The following is a 16,040-nucleotide window of genomic DNA, read 5'->3' as shown; positions in this document are numbered from 1 at the left end:
GTTTTGGAGGGAACACAAAAGAGCACGTTTCTGGTTATTACATCACTTTCCCACACTTGTGCACGATAACGAATATCTAATTGTTAATATCCTACCAATATTACACTTTAAAAACCCAGATTTAACACAATTTTAGAAAAATAATATAAAAACACATCACCATTTCACATTCCCGGCAAAACTCCTGTCTCCTTCTTCGCCTTTTTTCTCATGTACTTTATATTCTCTATGGTCTTTTTTATGAAATTATGAGCCAATCACAGTCGAAAAAAATTGGGTTTTGGTGCTACAGTTCGACAAGGCTTTAATTGAATGTGTCAATGTCAGTCAATGTGCGTTGCTGGTAAAGGAGAACTGTCAAAAATGACGTTTTTGTATGATAGAAGCGTTAGTTCCTTTTCTCGCCACGTTCATAAACAGCCTTGTGGAACTCTACAGTTCGACAAGGCTTTATTTGAACGTGGGTGACATTGACGCATTGACGGGAGCGCTGCTGGTAAAGGAGATCTGTCAAATACATGTCAAAAATGACGTTTTTGTATGATAGAAGCATTTAGTTCCTTTTCTCGCCACGTTCAAATAAAGCCAGAGACATGATACTTATAATAAAGCCTTGTCGAACTATTTAGAGTTTGACAAGGCTATTTATGAACGTGGCGAGAAAAGGAACTAAATGCTTCTATCATTCAAAAACGTCATTTTTGACAGTTCTTCTTTACCAGCAGTGCACATTGACTGACATTGACACATTCAATTAAAGCCTTGTCGAACTGTATGTTTAAATTTGGAACCCAATTCTTTTTTCGTTCGGAAGTTTCACCCACCTGTCATTAAGGACTCACTTGACAAGCGAGCGGTGACGCACGCGCAAGATTTATTCGTCGCGTATCTACTGTTTACTGCATGTTTACTGATTATAGAGGAATTTAAGTTAATGTGCTATAACTTTAGTGGACGTAGTTTTCTTTTAAAGATTATTATTCTCGTAAATTCCAATTTTGGTGGGTAAGAGGGTGTGTAAAACATTATTTTTACAAAATACCATTGATTCTTGAAGCATAAAAAATACGCCATTCACTTCATTCTGTCACAAGCTAACTCGTGCATAGAGTTCGACAAGGCTGTTTATGAACGTGGCGAGAAAAGGAACTAACGCTTCTATCATACAAAAACGTCATTTTTGACAGTTCTCCTTTACCAGCAGCGCACGTTGACTGACATTGACACATTCAATTAAAGCCTTGTCGAACTGTATGTGGTGGTTGTCGTTTCAGTTTCCCGTAAACACATAATCCCCAATTTTGGTGGAAACAAAAATTTCCACCAAAATTATATAAAAATGCAAGTTGTTGAAATCCACTCACTTATTAATAAGTTTATTTATGTATTATCATTGTATTTGTGTGTAGGTTCTAGGATACATTTATATATTTATGTAAAGTAGTGCTCTTATAAAAAAAAGATTGCATAAGACTGGGTTGCACCAACTAACTTTAACTGTAACTTTAACTTTGACTATAGTGCAAAATGTCAAATCTTTGGGTAAAGTTAAAAATGGACGCCATCAAGACGCCATATTTTACCATAACCATAGACCTCGACAAGGTTTAAATGCACGTGGCGAAAAAAGGAACTAACGCTGTCATCATACAAAAACGCCATTTTTGACAGTTCTCCTTTACCAGCAGCGCCCCTGCCCACGCGCATTTATAGCCTCGTTGGATCAGCTGTCATCTGTCAATTTCTCCGGGCAACGTTAAGGATAAAGTTAAAGTTAAATTTACCCTATAACCATAAATTTAACTTTACCCACGCCTCTGGTGCAACCCAGTCTTAGTTGTATTTTTTTGAATGTTAATATTTTGTATTAATGTTATGGTACAGTTCGACAAGGCTTTAATTGAATGTGTCAATGTCAGCCAATGTGCGCTGCTGGTAAAGGAGAACTGTCGAAAATGACGTTTTTGTATTTGTCGAACTCTACTTTAGGTCTAGTTGTAGTAAAAACGTTTATAAATATTTGTTAAAGACTGTTTGTTACCTAAATAAATAAGTAAAAAATTAAAATGGTCTGTATTTTGGTGATCGTTTTCCTCATTGGGGTACTATCATGGAATTAATATGTACTACGTACAGCAGGAATGCTCACTTGCAATCTTCTTGAGTGTCAAAATGAACCTTATTATAAAGAGAATAAAGTATTTTTTTAATAACCAATATTTACTCTGGGAAGTGTGCCCATGTGAGACAAACTTTTTCTTGGTGCGTCTCTTTCGCACAATTGCCATGTAAAATATTTTAAGTTTTAACGGTAGTAAATTCAAGAACAGTTCTTCGCAGCAAATACAATAATTTTGTTTATGAATATCACATGCCGTATGTTTGTACTTGTATACTAATAAAAATATTGAATGCAAAAGTTTGTAGGTCCAGATAAATCCAAATGTTATGTTTCACGACATAAAAAAATTATGGCAGGTAGTTTTATTATATTTACACTCGGCAACACTTGGAAAATGGTATAAGCATCACAAACGTCAAACGACAAAAGCAATATGGCGTTTTCTTTGTTTTCGTATGGAGTTATTATTAATGTTTTCCAAGCTTAAAACGATTTTTAAATAGTGTCGTTTGTAAAATGGTTAATAATATTTGTGCTGTGAGTGGCTGTGGGAAAGAATCGTACCCTGGCTGTGGATTATCTTTTCACAGGTAAGTTTGACATTCAGTATGCACTAGGGTGACTACGCATTTTACGTTTTTTATTAATATTACGTTTTTATAATCTTCTTATATATAAAAATGGATTTCCAAATGTGTTAGTCGCGCTCAAACTCGAAAACGGCTGAACGGATTGGGCTGATTTTAGTCATAAAATATTCGTAGAAGTCCAGGGAAGGTTTTAAAGTGACACGAAGCTCACCGGGACAGCTAGTGATATTATATAAAAAAATAATATTAGTTGCCCGCGACTCCGTCCGCGTGGGCTTCAGCTTATAGCGCGCGTTAGTTCCCGTTTCCATGTAGGCTACATTACTGCAAATTGCAAAATTTCCACGACAGAGTTGCTTTCGCGGTACACTTACTTCAAAGTTCAATGTTTACAGTTTTACACTTTACAGACAGACAGAAACGTCACACTTAAAACGCCTTTCAATCAACATTTAGAAGTAAAATACAAACATAGAATTAAAGAACATTTAAACTCTTTACTCATCGCATTAGCCGGAACAAATCAAAATTTTCCAGATTTGAACTGACTACTGACACGAGATCATCTTAAACGGCCCATTCACTATCCTGCATTGCAGTCCTGCTGCAGTCCGCCGTGCAGGCCTGCAACATCATTCACTATCCTGCATATGCCGGCGGACTGCACGCAGGATAGTGAATGGTGTTGCAGGCCTGCACGGCGGACTGTAGCAGGACTGCAATGCAGGATAGTGAATGGACCCATTAAGGCAGCCGGTATAAATTACACTAAAAATAAATGGCGGATAATTATTTCAAGTTATGGTGAACATGGCCATTTGGGTTGTAGAAGTGGAACTGTAGTTTAGTTTCTTGCGTGTATGTAAGGTGTCGTTAGTTGTATAATATTTGTAGTTTTCGATATTTTTGAGATACCTTACCCTGTAGGTGCACTTGCCCCGACGGACCTTAGTAAAAATTGTGTTTATATAAATTTTATATTTCCAGTTTGCCTTCAGATTTAGAGCTAAAGAAAAAGTGGTTAGAGGTGATACCCGGCAACTTACGTCAAAGCTCTGTAGTTTGTTCACTTCATTTCAAACCGGAAGATTATCGAACAGAAGCTCGGAAAAGGTTGAAACCTGGAGTGACTCCTTCTATCTTTCCAAAGGTAATTTAAAAATATTTAAAATAAGCAACATTGTATCCTAATAAAAAAGTTAGCGAACCGACAGACATATCGACAGAGATACTTTCGCATTTATAATATTAGTATAGATAAACGCGAAAGTGTGTCTGTCTGTCTGTCTGTTACCTCTTCACGCCTAAACCGCTGAACTGATTTTGCTGAAATTTGATATGGAGATACTTTGAGTCCCGAGAAAGGACATAGGATACTTTTTATCCCGGAAAAATGAACGCTCCCTGCGTGATAAATGAATTTTAGCACAACTGAGTTGCGGGCGTCGCGTAGTTTGTAATAATACTTATTTTTATGTAATTTCGTTACAGATTTTTCCCGAAAATAAAAAAAATTAAGTGTTAAGCGATATACGCTTAAAAACTGTAAACAATGAAGAACCTGGATCTTATAAAAGTCCTCCAAGGAAGAAAACAAAAACTGACATAAATACACAAACATCAACTTTGATTGCAACACCAAGAAAAATAAAATTAAAGCGTGAATTAAAAAATCTTAAACAAAAAATCAAGAGAAGAGATGTAAAAATTAATAATTTAATGACACTTTTATCTTGTATAAAACAAAAATGTAAAAATTATGACGAGGTGCAATCTGTTATAACAAACTGTTTCCCAAATATTCATCAGCAATTAAACGAAAAAAAATCTAACAAAGGCACAAGATTTAGTGATGACCTAAAATCTTTTGCTCTAACATTATATTTTTATTCAGCCAAGGCATATCGCTATTTGAGAAATTTTGTTAGCATTCCACATCCTTCTATTCTTAGACGTCTATAAAAATATAACACATTTTTACATGCTTTTTGTAAATTAGTTTAAGTTACTATTGTAATTTTCCATCTTTTTAGTAAAAGATGGCCCCGTGCGAGTTTCTTACGCCGGTTCTTCTCGCCGGGTTAGTTCCCGAACCGGTGGTAGGCCTCATGTAGACGCGACGTTCTAAAAGTTAACTTTGTTAACCTATTTAGAAATAAATATTTTGATTTTGATTTTGATTTTTGAATATACTCCCGAAGCCTGCACATTGCATAGTGATCTATCAACGCACAGCCCAAACCACTGGACGGATCGGGCTGAAATTTGGCATGCAGGTAGATGTAATGACGTAGGCATCCGCTAAGAAAGTTTTTTGATCAATTCTACCACCAAAAGGCTATGAAACTTTGTCAATTTTAAACCGATCGGGCTGATACTTTGCATGCATAAAGATACTATGACGCATGCATCCACTAAGAAAGGGTTTTGATAAATTCTACCTCTAAGGGGATAAATAGGGGATGAAAGATTGTATATAATAATACTTCTAAACCGATTCGTTGCGGATGGCACGTTTCAGTGCCATCACTTTCTTTGAAATAATTTTTCAAATCGGCCCAGTAGTTCCTGAGATTAGCGCGTTCAAATAGGCCTTTTCAAATAATTTCTCCCGTTTTTTCCTTACTTTCCTCTATTTCTTCGCTCCTACTAGTCTTAGGGCGGATTCGACCAAACTGGAGTAAAATTTTACTCGAGTATAACTGTCTCCTAATCTAAGAGTAAGCTGGTTTTGCGTTTTTCCAACTTCTAATCCAAAAATGAGGTAATTACACGGGAGTAAATATTTACACGGGCTATTTTGATGGAGTAAATATTAAACTGAGAATAGTTGCACAACAGGGTTCAACTGTCACGGTCGGTGTCATTGTGAACTATAATTGACATTTTATTTTATACTCTTTGAGTAACTTGGTAAAATGCAAACGATAATACCCTAGAGTAAATTAAAGGAGTAAAATTATTCTCATGATAGTTATACTCGTGTAACTTCAAGTTTGGTCGAATCGGGCCGTGCGTGATAAAATATAGCCTATAGCCTTTCTCGATAAATGGGCTAACATTGAAAGAATTTTTCAAATCGGACCAGTAGTTCCTGAGATTAGCGCGTTCAAACAAACAAACTTCCGCTTTATAATATTAGTATAGAATATAGATAAATATCTATCTATACAGATAGATAGTCGTATTTTCAAATTGTTTTAAGTTGGCGGTAGCGGTCGTTGAGTCTAGGCGCTAAGTAGAAAATGCCTTCACTAAAAATTTTACTCTTATAGAGACACAGACTAGCTATTATAGATTAGAAAAACCTATTGGTAACTCTTAGAATGATAATCTCCAACTCTCCAAAATAGCCGCTACCGCCTAGATTGACCGTAGCTGCATTGGGCGAAGCGATTTTATTATTCCAATAAAATCGCTATCCTAATCCTACAGATAGGAATGGTCACACTAGTTAGAGAGAGACGGACCAAGATTAATGACCTCTCACTCGGCACGTGCTTAGACGCACAGTAAGCTTTCCTGCTGTACGTAGTACATATTAATTCCATGGGTACTATAGAGTATAGACTACTATTTTTGTCTGTGAAATGTTCATAGATAAAGTATTATAGTATAGATCATGTATACAGTTCGACGCATAGATTACGGATATAAGTAGATGGATTCTTAGCTCGCCAGCGCGTGGCCATTTTATGCTTATGTGCAATTGCCATAGTGTGCGTGTAGGGATGGGCGTATATCGATAAAAATATAAAATTAGACTACAGCCCTCGACCATAATTTTATGTTATAGATTTTTATCACGTTATAGATTTTTAGGACATTAAAAGAAGGAGGTTATCAATTCGACCCGCATGTTCAAAAGTATATGAAAAATGAAAATACTTTTATATAAATAAAATATTTAATTATATAATTACACAAATTGTTAAAAATATACATAATATGTATACTCTATAAGCCACGAAGGCTTGTCCGGAGTTTAATATCAATAAAATCAACAGTTTTTATAAGAAAACAACAGAAGAACAAAAATACTTTATTATACTAAATTACTATTAAACAGCAATTTTGTAAAATAACAATTAATATGTATTATCGAAGAAATAAAGACGTTAAAGCATTGGATACTCGTGACGGGTCACATAATAATATAATGTGTCCACTGTCCCAACACCAGTGTCCGATCTTTCAGTCAATACAATATGCCATACATCATTATACGTGGGAGAGCCATGCTTCGGCACGAATGGGCCGGCTCGACCGGAGAAATACCACGTTCTCACAGAAAACCAGCGTGAAACAGTGCTTGCGCTGTGTTTCGCCGAGTGAGTGAGTTTACCGGAGGCCCAATCCCCTACCCTATTCCCTTCCCTACCCTCTCCTATTCCCTTCCCATCCCTACCCTCCCCTATTCCCTCTTAAAAGGCGGGCAACGCACATGCAGCTCTTCTGATGCTGCGAGTGTCCATGGGCGACGGAAGTTGCTTTCCATCAGGTGACCCGTTTGCTCGTTTGCCCCCTTATTTCATAAAAAAAAAATAACATGTAAGGATCGGACACCGATGTTAGGACACATTGTATAATATTACACAGTACACACATTTTTTTTTTTTTTCAAGACGGGAAATGCGCGTAAGCATGCCCGGCGGCACTGGGGAAGGACCACCGGGGTATGTGGGACTCGCTGCGGCCGAGAAGATGGTAAGTTGGCCGCAGCTCTACCCACTAAAACCCGTCCGTGCCTTCTCCTCCGCTTTGTGCTGGGCCGCTAGACCCGTCTGAGACGAAAACTGCAGCGGCCCAGTCAGCGACTTCTGCTTCCAGCGCAGCTCCTCCGCGCGACATTCTGCTGCCGCTTACTCCGGGAGAGCTGCCCAAGGCACTGGGCGCTCTGTAACCGGAAAGACTCGTGCAATGGGCGACGGGTTCCCCATTCCGTCGCCCGAGTCCTATCTACGGCGGGAGCTGGCGTTCGTGTTCGGCGCGCCTGCGCCCTCCGCGCCGTCTTCGAACCGGGTCTGCGGCCACATCCGCCTCTCTGACCCGTTCGGGCACAGTACACACATATTAAAAATTAGTTATGTAGTATTATGTATTATATATTCAATTAAACCTTATGTTTGAATATTTTTCATTTTCATTTATTAAAAATGAAAATGAATAATATTCAAACATAAGGTTTAATTGAATATGTTCTTAGTCGCAGCTTTTGAAGTAAATATAATATTAACTTCCATATAGGTTCCCAATTGTCATCATCCTCACATTGACCTCTTTTTTTTTTTTATGAAATAAGAGGGCAAACGAGCAAACGGGTCACCTGATGGAAAGCAACATCCGTCGCCCATGGACACTCGTAGCATCAGAAGAGCTGCAAGTGCGTTGCCGGCCTTTTAAGAGGGAATAGGGTAATAGGAGAGGGAAGGGAAGGGAATAGGGGAGGACAGGGAAGGGAATAGGGTAGGGGATTGGGCCTCCGGTAGACTCACTCACTCGGCAAAACACAGCGCAAGCGCTGTTTCACGCCGGTTTTCTGTGAGAACATGGTATTTATCCGGTCGAGCCGGCCCATTCGTGCCGAAGCATGGCTCTCCCACGTATATTCTTCTCTAGGAGCATTTCTTTAACCTAAAAATAATTTGTTTATTCCATTTTTTGCACATTACAAAATTTGGACATGTCAAGATTTAAATGAAAAAATATGAAATTAGCAATTTTTAAATATGGATTACGGGGAAGGTTGTCTGCTTTATAATTATTGGACTGTGTTTAATGACTGCATTTGTGTATCATGCTACAAAAAATTACGTATTGCGATATGAATGCAGTCATGTTCTTTAGATCATTTAAAATGGCATCCATAACTTAAAAAATGTGGGTTGATCCACAATTAATGACTGCGAGTACATACGAGTATTTAATACTTAAATCCATATTATAAAAATATAAACCTTAGCTAACCTTAGTATGCCTCGAGAATTATACTGAAAACAGTTGACAACAGTCTCCTTAACGGGGGGGGGTCTACTGAGGGTCGTAGTGATAAGGGGGATTTTCCTCACTTAAACCATCCCTCCTCACTCCATCTCACCACCAGATTACTCGGTTATAATCTAAACTTAAAAATAATATTATCTTCATTATAGGTCTCTCCGTCATCACCATCATATTGAACTTTTCTTTAGAAGCATTCCAAAAACCTAAAAAAAATAGTTGGTTTAGTGACATTAAATGAACTTAATACTATAAAATATATACATATTATAATATTGTCTACGGGGCAATATGCTTTATGTAAGTTTTCCATACTTAACCTATCAAGCCCCAATCGGAACCCAGGTGCCGCATAACAACTGAATATCTATTGTGTCTGGTAGTCATTAAAAAAGAGTAATGCCAGGATAAAATTTCAAAAAGTAAGTCCAAGTAACGATTTGAGTACTTACAAGGGGGAGGTGTAAGAGCTGTTGATAATTTTACTCTCCGTTAGAACTTTTTTATTTCAATAAAATCATTGTTTCAAACTTACGTTTGAAGTGATAATCCCAATATCACAATATTGGGATGCCTTCATAAGGGAGTAAGGATTAAAGACTTGCATGAAACTTGCGACTAAATATTTCTGTTCGTCGTCTATTTTGAAGCATTTTCAAATCCTGAAAAAAAAAAACATTTAGTCCATGACAATATTTTTATCGATATAAATTTATACTTCAAGCAAGGTGCATCCCTAAAGTACCTACACGTAAAAATCTATGCCATATTTGTAGCCAAATTATTACTTGATGTGACACTTTTATCAGTAATGGCATAAACAGCATGATTAAGCGATTATTAAACTTATACATTTTCTTTTTAACTTACAAAAAATACCGATTGATAAGCCCAAAAAACGTTGTTGAAAACTTACGTATGTTATGTTAAATCCACGTGTTTGAGGCATTCCTTGGCCGTTTTTATGGTTTATTATTTAGCGGAACCACAAAACCCAACAAGATATTACATTTAACGTTCACTAAACACTTTTATTAGCACTTTTAAAACATGAAATATGCAGACCAACTCCTTTGTTATATTCTACTCGGTCGGACATAACATTACAGGCTTTTGACGTTTATACACCGTTAAGAGCTTTCTCTTTCACTCAACTTACTGCATCGTTATTAAGAAACAGTAACTTTATCAACTGTCAAAAATATAATACCAAATACCCTATTACAAAAATTAGAACTAAAGAAATTTATTCTTCACAAACTGAACAAGTAAATGACAACGATTCCTCTAAAAACGTTCATCTTTACTCTTTAGTTAACTACCTACTTAATTAAGTAGGTACCTACATAGGTACCATTGAGGAAGTTGATTCCTATGTAATTGACAGACCAACGTTATTTGGTCGAATATGTCAATTCAACGTTAATTGTGATCTGTCAGCTGGGTTTGACGTAACGCAACCAAACTACTTAGGTCCCCAATTTGCATAGGAATCAACTTCTCTGATAGTACATAGGTAACTAAAGTTTTCCTTTTTGTAGTAACAAAAATAATTATTTCATAATAATAATGACGTTATTGTTGTATTATTTTCAAACTATATTCAGATAGGTTGTTGTTGTCTTTACGTTATTTAGTGGAATTCTGGTGGTTTGAGAGGCCATTTAGGTTTTAGCGGTTTCTGGTGGTTTACGCTGCTGAATTTGGTGGGTTAGTAAAAAAAAAGTTGGCAACACTGCATTCAAATAAAGCCTTGTCGAACTCGTCGAACCATGAAGGTATAATACTATTGGAGGGAGCCTTATATTTTGACTCAAAATATAAGGCAATAGTATTATACCTTTATTAAATGAATTAAACAGACCGACTCCTTTGTAAGTCCTAGTAGGTAGGACATAACATTACACGCTTTTGACGCTTATATATACCGTTTTAAGGCTCTCTCCTATAAATTCTCAATGGAAATGTTACCGAGTAATTCCGCCAAAATGTGTAGCGTGACTATGTGGGCACAGTGGACAATTTTCAAAAAATATTTGTTTGATTATAGTTTGAGTCGACGCACAATTTTTTAAACTTCTTAAAATAAGTGCATTTTTCTATAAAAAATAATTAGTTTATAAAATATCGCAATTTTTATGAGGGTTAGTGACTAAATTTTCTCCATTTAGTTACAATTTTATATTTTGGTTTTCTTTGAAAGATAAACTTATTATTAATATTTTTCATTATATTTTGGGCAACATTCGAGAATATTAAGTAGTTCTTCCAATAAAAAAAATATACCTACTCATTGTAACGTTAACAATGTTAAATTCAGATTTTTAGATACCGGAGCACAATTTTAACTGTTTAGCTACCTTAAAACACTTTTTAAAAATAAAACTAGTCTTGCATGTAATCGTGTTCATAAACTTAATTATTTTATGAAAGCAAATTAATTATCATCGATGCTTTTCGATCAAAATCCGTGATTATACAAGCACGGACGTAATTTTTTTACGTCCGTGGATACAAGGACAAAAATTGTGACCGTGACTAAATAGGAAATTTGATAGTTACTAAATTGAAACATAGGCAGTGTTCACACACACAATAAAATATATCTAAAAGTTAGGGGTTTCCGGAAGCATTCGCTTGTAATGTAATGTTACAGAGTCCAGCATAAAGTTTGAGAATTTTACCAGCTAACCTACCGTAAGTTTTCTAGTGGAAATATTTGAGCATTTTATTTAAATATTCCTCCCATTTTCCCCTAACAAATATGTTTCCTGTATAATATGTAAAGGGCAGCGAAAATGATCTTTGCCTGGAGCGGCTAAATGGCTAGATCGGGTCCTGAATGTGAAGCCCATAATGTGAAAAGCAAAGCAAAATACAAGCAGTCATATTTCTTCCATCTTAAATACACAAAGCTTATTAACCCCGCATAAAAAAGTACTAATAAAAAGACTGTATGAAAATCGATTAAACTATTTGAGATTTTCAATGCAAACATATATACATACAGGCGAGGCGCAGAGTCAAGACACGTTTTGTTTAAAACAGGGATATAAGAAATCCCTCTTTTTTGTTCGGGCTAAAAGTTATATTAATCTTTGTATCCTTTCTTAACCGACTTCAAAAAAAGGAGGTTATCAATTCGACGCGTATGTATGTAATATTTCCGGAACTGCCCAATTTTCGAATATGTTAGTCTATATCAGCGTCTGAACAAATGTGCCAAATTTCAAAAGCGTATGTATGTAGGTATGTATGTATGTTTTTATGATTGTGTTCGGATATCTGGAATTACCGCTCCGATTCCAGTAATTCTTTTTTTGTTGTACTAGGTATTGTTCAACTTAGGGAATGGTGCAAGTTTTATCAAAATTGGTTTAGTAGTTTTGGAGATCTATCTTTTGAAACTCTCTAGAGTTTTAATTATCAATTACGTACAATTTTGAAGTCGGTTTTATATTTTTAAAATACAGATTAGGTATTATTATTATTATCATCCTGTTAAAATCACAGTAGGTTTATCAAAATGAACATTTTACAATATTAAATAACACAATAAATCCTTTTTACAAAATCGGATAACATTCCTTATGAACTACGCCTTATGTGTCCATTTCGTAACCAAAATCTGTCCCCTAATATGTCACGAAACTAAATGGACGTGACGAATCCTGCTTTGTCGGAGTAATTTGCAAATTGAAAATATTGCTTTCGCTTAAAAAGAATATAACGCAGTTTTAATGCACATTAAAATATATTAAGCTTTCAATAATAATATAATTTTCATAAGCGTAAGTTGGCTTATGAAAATTATATTATTATCAATGATGTTCAACATAAACATATATGTTACGTCCATACTATTTTCCGGCTTAAATCTCTTCCGAACAGTATTCAAATTCAAAATTGCAGACATTGGCCGTATTCGTCGACGTAATTTTTAGCGCATTCTCTGCAAAACCTAGTTATTGCGCATGTCCAAATCATGTCATGCCATGGCAACGACAACTGTTTACGACTTGACATTTAACCCAATTGCAATTTGTTGGTGGCGTTGCAATGAACAAACCAGTGGGAGAGCCATGCTTCGGCACGAATGGGCCGGCTCGACCGGAGAAATACTACGCTCTCACAGAAAACCGGCGTGAAACAGCGCTTGCGCTGTGTTTCACCGAGTGAGTGAGTTTACCGGAGGCCCAATCCCCTACCCACGGACGTAAAAAAAATACGGACGGATCGCCATTAAGAAATGAGTGAAGCACCCTTAATAAGCCCAGGCGATCATATTATGTACACATCTTGCACAAACACTCGCACTGTAATAAGCCGATCGTACCGCCATTACGCAATTACACTGCATCGCGGTGACACGTCTTTGTCATTCATAAATAAAAATAAATATGCCATCTTGTGTTGTAAAATGGTGCAAGAACAATACAACCTTACACAAAAAACATCAAGGAATAATATTTCATAGGTAAGATAACATATTTTTAAAGTATTTTGATAAAATAATGTAAATAATAATTCAACTTCAACAGGTCAGTAATGTCCATAACAAAGTGGGGAAATTTTCCCCAAATCGGGGAAAATTTTAAATTATTTTTAAATAATCAAATAATTAATTTTATTGTCTTTTATTAGTGTCATGTAAGTATTTAGCATACTATTGACCAGTAATTAGGCAGGAATACAATAATAGGGGTGTAGACAGTAAACGAAATCTAATACAAATTATTGTTTTTTTGAGAGTTTGTATTATAGAATTACCGAAAATGGACATATTTTACTTAATAACTTTATAATATTTTTTATATTTAATAAGTGATTTTTTAAATTGAAATAAGATTGTATTTATTTTTATACATATTTTTAGGTGTAACAAAATACTTATGTACTATCAGAGAAGTTGATTCCTATGCAAATCGGGGACATAAGTAGTTTGGTTGCGTTACGTCAAACCCAGCCGACAGATCACAATTAACATTGAATTGACATAAGTATTCGACCAAATAACGTTGGTCTGTCAATTGCATAGGAATCAACTTCCTTGATGGTACATCTGTAAAATAAATATATTTCCTAAAAATAGTCTACACCCCTATTAATTTCATAATTTACAAAAGTGGATATAATTGTTGTTTGACGACCTCTGTGGCTCAGTGGGTGGGCTGTCGGTAGCTCAAGCCAGGGGTCGCGGGTTCGAATCCTGCCGACGGAACAAAAAGTTTTCAAAGTTCCTGGGTCATGAGTGTGTATTAAATATGTGTATCATATAATAAAAATCTTAAATATATGTATAGTATAACAGTATTAAATATATTTCCGTTGTCTGGTACCCGTAACACAAGTCCTTCAGGTACTTAGCACGGGGTCAGACTGACGTGGTGTGAAGCGTCCATAGATAAAATTGTTGTCTTAGATTTCCTTCAGTAGTAGGGGAGGGAAGGTGCTATTGGTGTAGTCACCCGAGCGTCATTGAGACCTAGTAGGAATGAAAATATTGAATGGACCTCTAGACCAGGAATAAATTTAACACCATGTTAGGTGATTTGATTTGACGTTTGCGCATGCTAGAACTCTCGATAGCTCTAACAGGCCGTTAACTGATTTAACAAGCCATTATTTATTTAACATTACTTGATTGTTTGATGAAACGGGTTACGGGACTTAAGTATCTTATATCTTTTCGTATACAGGTTTCTTATATAGGTTTTGGGGGCGATAAATCTGTCTAGCTAGGAATTATTTTTAGAAAATGTAATTTTATTCGTGTTTTATCGAATACCGAGCAAAGCTCGGTCAAATAGCTAGTAATAATTTTATTATTGTAAATGTTTGTACATAATCATTATTACTAATAATGTTATGTACTTAAATAATATACTTCTCTGTACGTAATATGTGTTTTTTTTCTATCTATAGTGTCATAAAAATAATATTTTCATTATGACATCTTTAACAACCGCTTACATTTCTGAAGCGAAAAAAACATAAAAATATGTTTAAGTTTAAAAAATACATTTTACTTGTGTGAGTTTACAAAATTTAAAAAGTAGGGAAATTTATGATTTATATGGCAACCCTCATATCACGCACACGTCCTACACGGGCGGCCATAACTAGGCTTCACTCCGTCACTCGTGATTAGAGAAGGTTACGTCCGTACTTTTTTACGTCCGTGCCCCTACCCTATTCCCTTCCCTACCTTCCCCTATTCCCTTCCCTTCCCATCCCTACCCTCCCCTGTTACCCTATTCCCTCTTAAAAGGCCGGCAATGCACCTGCATCTCTTCTGATGCTACGAGTGTCCATGGGTGACGGAAGTTGCTTTCCATCAGGTGACTCGTTTGCTCGTTTGCCCTCTTATTTCATAAAAAAAAATTAAATTTTTCCAAGTGATCCATATCCATATTTTCCAAAATAAAATAATCAAACACTATCATAGTGTTAAATAAATTATTTGTGCGGCTGTTAGACAATTTAGGCTTATGTATTTATGTTTAGCTTCTATTATTTTAATCATGTACTTATAAACAATTAAGACGTTGTTTACGACTTGACCAGCAACTTGTTATGGCGTTGCCATGACATCTTTTGGACATGCGCAATAAAAGGTTTGTCCAAAAATAGGTACGCCGACGAACACGGCCATTGACAAATTTGACAGATAAGTGAAACAAAAGATACGAAAAACCATTTACATAAAAGAGACAGTTCTATTTTTAAACGTCGAATCGTATCGCTGTCTCTTTCTTCGCCTGAGCTATGAGTCCAGCGTTGCCAGAATGTTACTTTTGTAACATTTTACGTTACTTTTGACCCTTGCATGTTACATTCATGTGACATGACTAAAGATGTTACTTTTACGTTCCTTATTCTGGATAGGGATAATTTAGGTTGAAAACTTCACAAAACATGTGTGACATGCTAAAATCATCGGATTTTTTGCGAACTTTTACTCATGATAAATTAATTAGGATGGTAATTGTTGATTAATATATTTATTTGTAAAGGTAACTAACCCACCTTTTACGGAAAAAAATATTAATGATATTATAATAGGCTCGCAATATTTAGTGATAATCACTTTAAAAGTGCTGTGACATCAGCTTTTCCTTTGGTACACATGACTCTGTGACATTAGCTTTTGCTTTGGTACAAATTTACACGGAATGACTACTATTTCTGGTGATCAGTTAATTATAAGCCTTTTTTAGGGTTCCGTAGCCAAATGGCAAAAAACGGAACCCTTATAGATTCGTCATGTCTGTATGTCTGTCCGTCCGTATGTCACAGCCACTTTCCTCCGAAACTATAAGAGCTAT

The 16,040-nt window shown here is 35.8% G+C and overlaps 1 long non-coding RNA gene across 1 annotated transcript; it reads left to right on the top strand.

The window, feature by feature from the left end:
• Positions 1-2,406: 2,406 nt before the first annotated feature.
• Positions 2,407-4,412, top strand: LOC121730236. Its single transcript, XR_006036081.1, has 3 exons — positions 2,407-2,712; positions 3,700-3,862; positions 4,204-4,412. It is a non-coding gene; the product is annotated as an uncharacterized LOC121730236 (long non-coding RNA).
• The last annotated feature ends 11,628 nt before the right edge of the window (positions 4,413-16,040 follow it).

This window comes from Aricia agestis, chromosome 9, assembly GCF_905147365.1.
Source record: "Aricia agestis chromosome 9, ilAriAges1.1, whole genome shotgun sequence".
In the NCBI taxonomy this organism is placed as follows: Eukaryota; Metazoa; Arthropoda; class Insecta; order Lepidoptera; family Lycaenidae; genus Aricia; species Aricia agestis.
The sequence above is the reverse complement of the archived record's forward strand: the minus strand, read 5'-3'. Positions and strand labels throughout refer to the sequence as shown.